Source organism: Octodon degus, unplaced genomic scaffold (assembly GCF_000260255.1).
Source record: "Octodon degus isolate 3935 unplaced genomic scaffold, OctDeg1.0 scaffold00200, whole genome shotgun sequence".
NCBI lineage: Eukaryota > Metazoa > Chordata > Mammalia > Rodentia > Octodontidae > Octodon > Octodon degus.
In genome coordinates, this window is record NW_004524776.1 from 1,617,951 (window position 1) to 1,629,004 (window position 11,054).

Consider the following 11,054-nt stretch of genomic DNA (forward strand, 5'->3'; position numbering starts at 1 on the left):
AGTTGCATTCTCTTAATGAATGGAATGATTTTTTCTAATGGTGTTTGTAAGTAGGATCACAAGTCTGCATCTTGTACAGCAATTAACCACTGAGAAGGATATATGCAGTGTATTATTTGTTGAAACTGTACTTTTGATTTGATTTGAAACTGTCTCATTGCTATATGTTTATCAATAAAACTTTGAAAATAAAAAAAATAAATAAATTTGCAACACAGTTGTAAGAAAAGCAGGAGGGTTTGGTGATAGTCTCTATCCAGATTCACCATTTTTGTTGCTCCATTGTCCTCTCATTTCCTTCCTCTTCCATAGTTTGGATACAGTTTGTCTTCCAAGGGTTCCCAGTGTGGTGGTGGTGAAGCAATGGGACCTCAAAGGTAGAGCCAGCGGGAAGTGGCTTGATTGCTAGGGAGCTGCCTCACGAGTGACTTGTGTTGGCTTTGCAAAGCAAGCTAATGCCTAATGCTGGAGAGAGCAGGGTGTTGCTATCGGAGGCCACCTGTGTTTGGCTCTGGCTGCACTGAGCCAGCCCCTTTCCCATCCCTCTGCCCTGTTGTGAGGCAGCCAGGGGACCCTTGCCAGGATGCTATTGTCATGAGATTCTGACTTGTAGTTAACAGAACTGAGAGTCAAATAAGCTTTTCTTTATAAGCTACCCAGATTCAAAATTTTTGTTATAGCAGCAGAAAATGGGCTAATCCATATGTTATGTATATGTCTTGCTTCTGAAATACTCAAGACTTTTTGTGTTTGTATCCCTAAATATTTCAATGCATGTTTCCTAAGAACAAGGTTGTTATTCTTTTACAAAACCACACCTCAGTCATCGAACTCACAAAATTTAACATTGGTACACTGCTAGTATCTACTCTGCTATCTATATTCAAGTTTCATCACATATCAAGCTCTTTTTATTTTCATGGCTCAGGATCCAATCTAAGATCCAATCTAAATTCCATTCACATGTTTTCTCTGTTTAATCTTTATTAACTTAGAGCAGTTCTTGTGTTTCCTACATTAACATTTTGAGGAGCACACTCCAGTTATTTTGTTGAATGATTCTCAGCCTGCATTTATTTGATACAGGTAACACATTCTTGGAGGAATCTTGTTGTCTAGACTCTCACAAAGATGCATTTGTAAAGCAGCTCAGTGCTTGTGTCAGCGGGGCTGCCTTTGCCTATAAGAAAAGCCAAACTCAAGCACCCTTGCTGAAACACAAGAAGTCTGGGTAAGTCGGCCCAGGTTGTGCCCTGGTTCTTTCTATTTTCTCTACTGTCAGCCTGTCCACACTGTTATATATGACAGTAAGTTAACTAAAAGTGACAAGGGGCTTGAAGAAAAATGGAGAGAAGGATTAAAACAATTTTCTATGTTCACTTTAACAAGGACAACTTGTTCATTAGAAGGAGAACAAAACTGTAATTAATGCCTTAATATATCACATTGCTGCACATGACTGATAGCTGGTGCTTAGAGACTGGATGCCCAGAAGCACAACTTGAGACCAGGATTTCATTACAAGGGGTTGGAAAGCAGCAGCAAGGAATCTGGAGAGTGGTGCAAGGAGGCATACGTATCAGGGCAGAGCTGCGACTGAGTTGGTTACTCTGATATGTAACCAGGGCGTGGTCTGCCTGGACAGCCCTGGAAGCCCTTTAGGATCATGCCTGGGAGGAAGAAGCCAGGATATTTACTCTCCAGTTCCTGCTGCCTGTGGCTGAAGGCTGCAGCCTCAGCTTCCTATACATGCTTAGCTTTAGGCTAGGCACAAAGGGCAAGCCCCAGTGGAGAGTACAGGTGCTGGAGTTGGTTGCTAGGTGCTTGGAGAGAGGGAGAGAAGAGATGGGAGGCTCTGAACAGAGCTTGGGCAATGCTTGCTCTTCCTCCAGCCAAAACAGAAATTCCTCTTCATGGATACAGCCCCTCATTTGCTTTCTAGTTTGTGTCCATCTTGCCATTGTGTAAGATTTGTTGCTCTACATCCCAAGTGCTTCTTTTTCTTGTTTCTTTCATTCCAATTTTATTTCAACTTTCTACAGCATAAAGTCACAGTCTTTGGTTTAGAAAATTCATTAGCTCCTATACACTTACCTTTTCTATCTCCTTTAGGGAGGAAAGAGTACATAATGGTGAACAAGGGCTTTGGGGCAGCCAGACCAGACACTGGCCTCTGGTCTGTGTCACTGTGAGCGGATCACTGTCCCCCTTTTGACCTTCCGTTCTCGAATGGAGACTGTTACGATTTGAAGTACCCCTGCCAGACTCACATGCTGAAGGCCTGGTTTCTGGCTGGTGCACTTACAGGGAAATGACCTGCTCTTAGAGGCTCTAACTTTGACCCACTCTGGTGGTGCACACCTGGAATCTCAGAACCCTGGGAAGTGGAAGCAGGAGAATTCCAGGTTTGAGACCACACTGGGAAATTTAGTGAAACCTTGTCACAAAACAAGCCAAAACCAAAACACAAAACAAAACTGAGGGATGAGGAATGTAGCTCAATTCAAAGGTTCAGGCCATTCTTAACACTGAGGGAAAAAAGTTTTGACTGCATCAGTGGATTAATCTGTTCATGATACTGTACTTTGCTGCTCTTGTTGGGAGGTGATGAAGGCAGATGGTGGGGCTGGCCAGAGCATGGTCCTAGGGATGTGACCTTGAGAGTTATGACTGGGCTTGCTCTTGATCCCCAGCTCTTTCTCTATTTCTGTTTACTGAGTTCTGTGAGGTGAGCGACTTTCCTCTGCCACATCCATCTTCGCTCAGGCTCACAGCCACGGAACCAAGTGACCATGGCCCAAAGCCTCTACAACCGTGAGCCAAAATAAATGCTGTCTCAGGTTTTTTTTTTTTTTTTCAGAATCAGGGATTGAACTCAGGCCCTTGCGCTTGCCAGGGAAATGCTTATTCCACTGAGCCATCTCCCCGGCCCTATCTCAGGTTGTTTTCAGTGTTTGCTCCCATGGACAAAAAGTGAGCTCACACAGAACCACAACAGCCACTTTACATGGATGCAAAAGGGGAGATCAAATAAGACTTTACGTATAATTACCTGATGCATACTAAACAGTAGTTACTGTTCAGAGTAATAATACATATGATTTGTTCTACATAATTCCTGGCACCACTGTAAAGTACTTGATAAATGGTAAATGTTTAAAATTTTGGGATGGCAAACTTTTTCTTTAAAAAGGTCCAATAAAAATATTTTGGGCTTTAGGACCCATATGGTCTCTGTTGCAGCTGCCTAAATGCTGTTTTAGGGTGAAAACAGCCACAGGCAGAATACAAACATACATGATTGAGTTTCTTTTTCTTTTCTTTTTTAAAATGTTTACATATTTGGTACAGGGTCTCACTACACAGCTTTGACTTGGAGTGACCCTCCTGACCCCAGTCCTGGGGTCACAGGCATGTGCTACCACGCTGAGTCTCAGTGGCTGGCTCAGCACATCTGGGGGTGGATCCAGTGTAGAATGTGGTGCCAGGGATCAAACCCTGGTCCCTGCTCTTGCCTAAGCAGGCACTTAGTCCACTGAGCTGTCTGGCCAGCCTTTTTTTTTTTTTTTATGCAGTACCAGAAATTGAACTCAGGGTCTTGTGCTTGCTAGGCAGGAACTTATGCTGCTTAGCTATATCCCTACCCCTCAGAATTGAGTTTCAATCAAACTTTACTCATATAGGTGTAGTGGCCCACATGTGTAGTGTGCTGTTCCCTGCTTTACGTCATTGTAAGGATTATTACAGCTGTAACCATGACTGGGGGGCATTTTATGGCACATAGTCTTGCAAAGCACAGTTGGGTTTTGTGATTCACAGTAGATATGCTCTATAAAGCTACTATAAATTCTGAATGAGTGAATATTGGGACATTGTTCCTAGGGGAAATATAGGCTTGGGGCCTGCAAGCATCTGGTCACATTTTTGTCCAGAAACCCTTTCAGAACCCTGTTCTGTGAGTGTTTCTATTTAGGAGCATCTTATTTTATTCATCTGATTCATTCACATATCATTTGATTCATTTACATGAAACTCAAGGCCAACAGCACTGTAATTGATGCTTAAGCACCTCTGATGGAAGGTGGATGTTTTCTCTGTAGGACACTTGACCACCTTCTCTTGTATTTAAGAACACTGCCCATCACTGAAGTTGTGGGGGAAAGAATGAAGCTACCAAAAAGAAATGAAGACATAAAAATATGGCACTAAGTAGGCCATGAGATGGGTAGTTATTGACAATAAGAGCTGAAACAAGAAGGTAGAGTGCCACCTTTGTCACTTTTCTCAACCTCAGCTGGAACTGTGGGGAATTTTATGACTTTTTTGTGTGTTGTTTTGTTTTTTTGTGATATAGGGGACTGAAACCAGGCCCTTATCACTGAGCAACATTTGCAGACATTTACATTTTGAGACAATCTTGCTCAGTTGTCCAGGTAGAAACTGAACTTGTGATTCTCCTGCCTCATCCTCCCAGAGTGCTGGGGTTAAAGGGATATACCACCACGCCCCCAAAGTGACAAAGTTTTGTGCTCTGTTTAACTATGTGTCTGTGAATGACTGCAAAAGTGCTGCAAATACCAATTTGCAGGTTACAAGTAAAACTTAACATGTAGGAAAATTCACAAGTTCACTAGAAGGGAATAATAGACTATCTTATGTTTTGTTTTGTTTTGTTTGCAGTACTGGGGATTGAACTCAGGACCTTGTGCTTGCCAGGTAAGTGCTTATTCTACTGAGCTGTCTCCCTGGCCCTAGAAGGGAATAATGAGGGTCAATTGTACGTATTGAACTCATGGTAGCAAATCAAGTCATTATTGAGCATTTGTTGTACAATGTGAAAGTAGAAAGCTTACCCTTGTGGTCTTTGCATGGCTTAGTCTTCATTTCTGTTTGTCTTCTTTTTCTAGTTAACTCTTCATTCAAATAACTTCATGAACATATATTAAATGTAAAAATATTAACATGACATACAAATAAAGAGCAAACTGGGCCCAGTGGTGTGTACCTGTGCTTCCAGCTAATTGAGATGCAAAGGGAGGATCCCTTGAGCCCAGAAGTTGCAGATTAGCCTAGGAAATATTGAGACTGCCATCTAGGAAAAAGAAAACAGTTAACAGTGAAGGTTATTGTATTGTGCACTTTACTGGTGCTGGGACAAAATACCTAACACTTGTAACTTAAGGCAATAGAGGCTTGTTTTGGTTCATGAATTTAATCCATGGTTGGCAAACACCAAGGCAGAAATAGGATGAGGAGGGGCATGTAAATTGTCCCACGGAAGCCAGAAAGCAGAGAGAAAAGGAAGGAGCCAGGGAGAAGAGTAAACCATTCCCAGGAGGTGAGAAGCAGTCCCCTAGTGGACAAGCTGAAGCTGTGTATGGGTTCCTGGCCAATGCTCCGCCCAGGGGTTCTGTTCCCAAGCCAAGGCCACTGGTCCATTCAAACTTGGCTCTGTATTTTGTTTCTCTTTGGTATGGGCCAGCAGAGGTGCTAAAAGCCAACTGACTTAATTATGGATGAGGCCAGTGTTCAGGAAGAAGGTAATCCTCAAGGGTTGTCAGACCCAGGGAAAATCTATGAACCTGACCAGCAGGGCTAGCCCAAGAGAAGTCCAGGAATGTTGTAAGCCATAAAAACAATATAAGATTTTATTCTGAAATTGACTCCTTCATCTCAGGATAGAATTGGAGAAGAGACTCAATGCAGCATCCACCATATTGCAGAGAGTGATTAATCAAGTGACATTTTGGGAAGGGCTTAATTGTTCAAAGGTGAACCAGAGAACAACTCCACTCCAAGGTTTCTGGCTTCCACAGTTACTGGGCAAGAGACAGTCACAGGAGACAGCCTCTTAGAGAGTGTGGGCAAGACACAGACCCTTGAGAAGTTCAAACTCAAGCTGTACAGGATACAGGTCACAATTTCTGTGCTAAGAAATCAGGTCTGGCAAGCATGGCTTTCAGAGGTGACTGGACTTTAAAGTGCTGGCTTTGATTTCAATAGTCTGCCTCCATCCCTACCCCACTGCTTATATCTTGCAGATGCCAGTGATCTGATTGCTTCTGTATCTACCAACATGAGCAAGAATATACTTCAGGTTAGGTGGTAGCCAAAGAGTGGGGCATATGGACAGAGAGAACTCTGGACAGGGGTATTCCAAATGAATCCACAGACCTTAAAGCTAGGAGGAGAGAATCATAGCTTACTGGATTGCAAGACTATAAATCCTGGGAAGAAACCAGTCATTTGAAAAGTAGAGAAATGTTTTTGGTAGGAAGAGCTCTTTTTTTCTTTATTTGTTTTCCTTCATTTGGGTGGGAGTCCGTTTTTCTTTTTCTCTCCACTTGTTTTATTTGTTTTCTCCTTTTACTCATTTCCATCTTATTTTTCCTTTATTTTGTTTCAGCTTTCTTTTTAAAATTAAGTTTATTGATACAACTTAGGTATACAAAATGATCACATTCATCATAAGGAACTTGTACCTGTATGTGATGTATCTTAGTTCCTCTTTTTTCCCATTCTCCTCCCTTCCCTTTAATTCATCTTCCCCACTTTATTTAAGAAGCTTTACTAGTCTGGAGTATATAGCTCAGCTGCATAAGCGCCTGCCTGGCAAGCAAGCCTCAGAGGTTGAGACAGGAGGATCCCTGGAAGTTTGAGATCCACCTGGGGACTACAAAGGTGAGCACAATGCCAGCCCAAAATGCACATCAAGACTGTGTCTCAAACAAACAAGCAAACACACACATACACACACACACACACACACACACACCTACAGTGATGGAAGCAGCATAGTATTCACACAAAAACAGACATAGGTCAATGGAATAGAAAAGAAAATGCAGAAATAATCCCAAAGGAACCAAAAATTTACACTATAGGAAAGATAGCCTCTTGAATAAATGGTGCTCGAAATATAGATAGTGACACATACAGAAAATTGAAAGTGGACCCATATACCATCTCACCAACATTAAACTAATAAAAATCTAAATGTTAAAATATGAGCAACCTGCTGAAAGATAAAATAGGAAAAGTTATTGACACTACTGGCATAGTCAGGACTTTCTGAATAAAATCCGAGTAGCACAAGAAATGCTACCAAGAATCAAAAAATTGGGTCATATCAAATTAAAAACTTCAGCAAAGCAAATGAAATAACCAACAGTGAAGAGATAACCTACAGAATAGCAAAAAATTGTCAGCTATTCTTTGAGCAGAGGACTAATATGTATGTTATATAAAAAACTCAAATTACATTCCTCAAATAAAAGATCTAATACAAAATTAGGTAACAAAAATGAGTAGATGGTCCTCAGAAGTACAAATGGTAAATAAATAATACATGAGATGTTCAATATTGTTGACCATTAGAGAAATAGGTCATTGAGATTCCATCTCACTTCCCCCAAAAATGGTCATCCAAAAAGAAAACAGACAACAATAAAGGTTGGTGAGACTTTGGGGAGAAAAAAGGAACCTTTCTACATTGATGGTGGGAATGTAAACTAGTACCACCATTATGGGGATCAGAATGGAGATTCCTCAAGCACTAAAACTAGAAATTCTGTTTGATCACATTCCTCTTTTTCTGGGCATCCTCCAGAAAGAGTTAAAGTTGTCATATAGTGATACATACATGCACATGTTTTTAGCAGTGAAACTTTTGGAAGTGGGGTATAGGGCCATCCACAAATGAATGGAGAAGCTGTGGTATTTGTACGCAATGGCATAAATACCGCAAAGAGGTCTAAACTTGTGTCATTTGTGGAAAAATAGGTGCACCTTGATATAATTTTAAGTGAAATAAATCATACACACAAGATTAAATATTATATATCAGAAATACAAGATATAAATAAAGAACAAAAAAGAAAGATAACAGGAAATAGGGAAATTAATCTTTTGCAAAAGGAAAAGAGACCAAGAGATGGAGAGGGGAACTAGGAAGGGAAAGTGAAGGAGATGAAAAGAACTAAGATCTGTTATATACACACGTTGACTGCCCACAAAGAATTGAATCATTATGTACCACAAACATCTACTAATAAGAAGTTGAATGAAAAAAGAATACACACTCCCAGAGTCCTATCTTCAATGAAGCTGCTGAACTCATCATTGATGAATGCACCCCAATGTCGCTGTCACCTTCCAAGCACATGAGACTTTGTGAGGGGTTAGATTTAAACTATAACAGTTATTCTTCACATTCCCTTTGCACTATATTGATTTTTTTCTCCAGGGGTAATCACAAGTATGTGTTTGGAACTATGACCTGCCATGTCCTAAATGCCATGTAAGAAAGACTATGTTATTATACTCACGTGTTGAGTTGTTGAGGCACAGGGAAGACATATATATATATTTTTTTTTTCCCCAGCCAGTTGCACCCATTTACACTTTCAAGAGCCATATGAGAGAGTTACCCATGCTTGATTTTCTTACCAAGATTTTTTGATCTGTCTCTTTAATTTTAGTCACTGTATTAGGCAGATAATGATGTTGAAGAATGCTCATGGGGAAAAAAGTAGAATTCTTGCAGAAACTATTCAAAAGAGCCAAGCATGGCAATAACTCAAATGCCCATCAAAAGTAAAATTGATATATTAATTGTGGGATATTAAAAAATAACTTACTCTATGACTAGTATCCTAGTGTTAGAATTGCCACATTAAGAGGTATGTGTATTTTGTACGTAGTATCTTTGCCACTAACTCTTCAGTCTGCCATCTAAATCCTCTGGAAGAAAGGCTTGCCAATTTCCATTCCCATAACAGCCACAAAATTACCAGTTTCCCTATATCCTTGTCATCCTGGGTCTTACCAATCATTTTAATTTTTGCTAATCTGATGGGCTTATCTTTGTTTACAACTGAACTTCTTACAATTGAGTCCTGCAATAAAATCAATACCATAAGAACATGAAAGAGTAAAGAAAATGTGAAAGGTATAATCTATACAGTGAAAGGGAAAGAAACTGTTCAAAGGGAAGGAACAACTAGGATGGGGGAAAAGAGAAAAAGAAAGAAGGAAAATGCATGTATTTTGTGTACACAGGACAGGTTGGATAATTGTACTGCTGACTTCTACTGGTTGATTGAAAGGAGTAGCTAAGGCTTACTTTTTTCTTCTTTTTAATTTTATTTTTGACTAACTTTATATGTTCATATCAAGTAATCTGACCAACTATTAAAGGCAATAATATGCAATAGAACAACTATAGTTAAATTCCTATCATTTTATTTAGAGGAATTCTGTATCATTTCTAATTTTTTTTACACTATCTTTTATTCTCTTTAAAAAAATAAAAGAAATAAGTGAAAAGCTGTGGGTGAATGCGAACAAATGCCCTCCGTTGCCTCATCCCTCTAAGTTGCCACATGCACGCTAGGCTTTTGTGACCACTAACAAATAGTTATCAGGTTAGTTTGAAAAGAAATGAGGGCAAACATGCTCGAAAAGAATGTAATGGTTTCCAGGGAGAGCTTTGATTTGATTGGCTACAAGACCCCTCTGCCAGATGTCAGCACATCCTAGACATTCATCCAGCTGAAAGCCAGCTCATTCAGGCTTTCAGGGCACCACACACAGACGGAGCCCAGCATGCGTGGCTCTGGGTGGTGAAATAAATAGGGCTTAATTTATATCTTAAAGACTTTTATCTCTCTTGAAGCCCCTGTGCTTCACTGAAATAAAATTTGATGGGGATAGAAAGAAAGAAGAAAGCAGTGTTAATAATGCATGGTCTGTAATCTTGCCCCCTCCTCCCTTTTTTTGCTTATCATGTACTGGGAGGGTTGCCATTTTTCTCTGCTTTCCCTGCATGGTTCCTTAGTGATAGTCTTGTCCTTCTCCTCACACATTGCCTCTGATAGTTTCAGGTGGGATCGGAAGGTTTGATTCCACTTTGACCAATGAGAGGGTTTGGGGCAAGCTGGGACCTTTCCCTTCCCTTCATGATCCACTGTCTGCCAGTCAGCTGCCATATTGATGATTAGCTCATAATTAACAGCCGAGCCCTGCCAAGCAGAGGAAACCCATTCAATTAGCAGAATGAGACTGCATCTGATTTACTTTGCTTATCAGAGATTTAGTCTTTAATGACTACAGGAAGAAAAGCAGGGCACCTTCAGGGGAAGAATCTAAAGGGGTTTGCAAAGCTTAAATGTGGTCTGACCTCTCTGTCAGCTGGCTTGACTAGCAGTGAGAGGCTGATAATACCAATTAGGTGAACTATCTGGGATGATGTATCTGAAACCTGATCACTAAAAAAGAGATTGGGAGATTATTTAAATTCATTTAAATCCTCCACCCATCTGTTTGAGTGAAACCTGTTTATCACATTTGTTTGATGATAAAACTCCTCCCAGGGTTAGTTAGTTTTAGTTTTAGTATTAGCAGCAATAAAACCATGTACAATAACAGTAAAAAAGATAGTTTTGATACCTTGGGCATTGGATAGACTGCATTTTATTCTCTATACTAAAGATTAGTAAACTTCTTCCTAAAGGGCTAGACTACCCAACTTTACTATTGTATCAATAAAGCAGGCTTGGAGAGATAGCTCAGCAGTCTAAGTGCCTGCCTGGCAAGTGCAAGGACCAGTTTTGATCTCCAGTAACACATGCTGTGCAGGCCACTGAAATCCACTGCATGGTGGAACACACCTATAATCCCAGCACTGGGGAGGCTGAGACAGGAGGATCACTATGAGTCTGAGCTGCATAGTGAGACTCTGTACCAAAATGAATAAATAAAAGATTTAAAAAGAATACTGAAAAAGGAGTCATAGAATAAATGCAAAGTTTATAAGTAGCAGACTGATGCTGGCTATAATTTATTTTGCTTATTAGAGGTTTAGTCTCTATGACTACTGTATACCTGTTGCTTGGTGTACCTTGTTGTCCTTTATTCCATTAAAAAGAATACTAACCATTTCTCTGCTAATCAACATTTCTGAAATGAGAAGGGACAAAGTTGTATCTCCCAGTGCTAGCCCAGGGCCCGGTGAGTGTGTGGGACAACTCGCTGCTACCCTGTGCCAGTGGGAC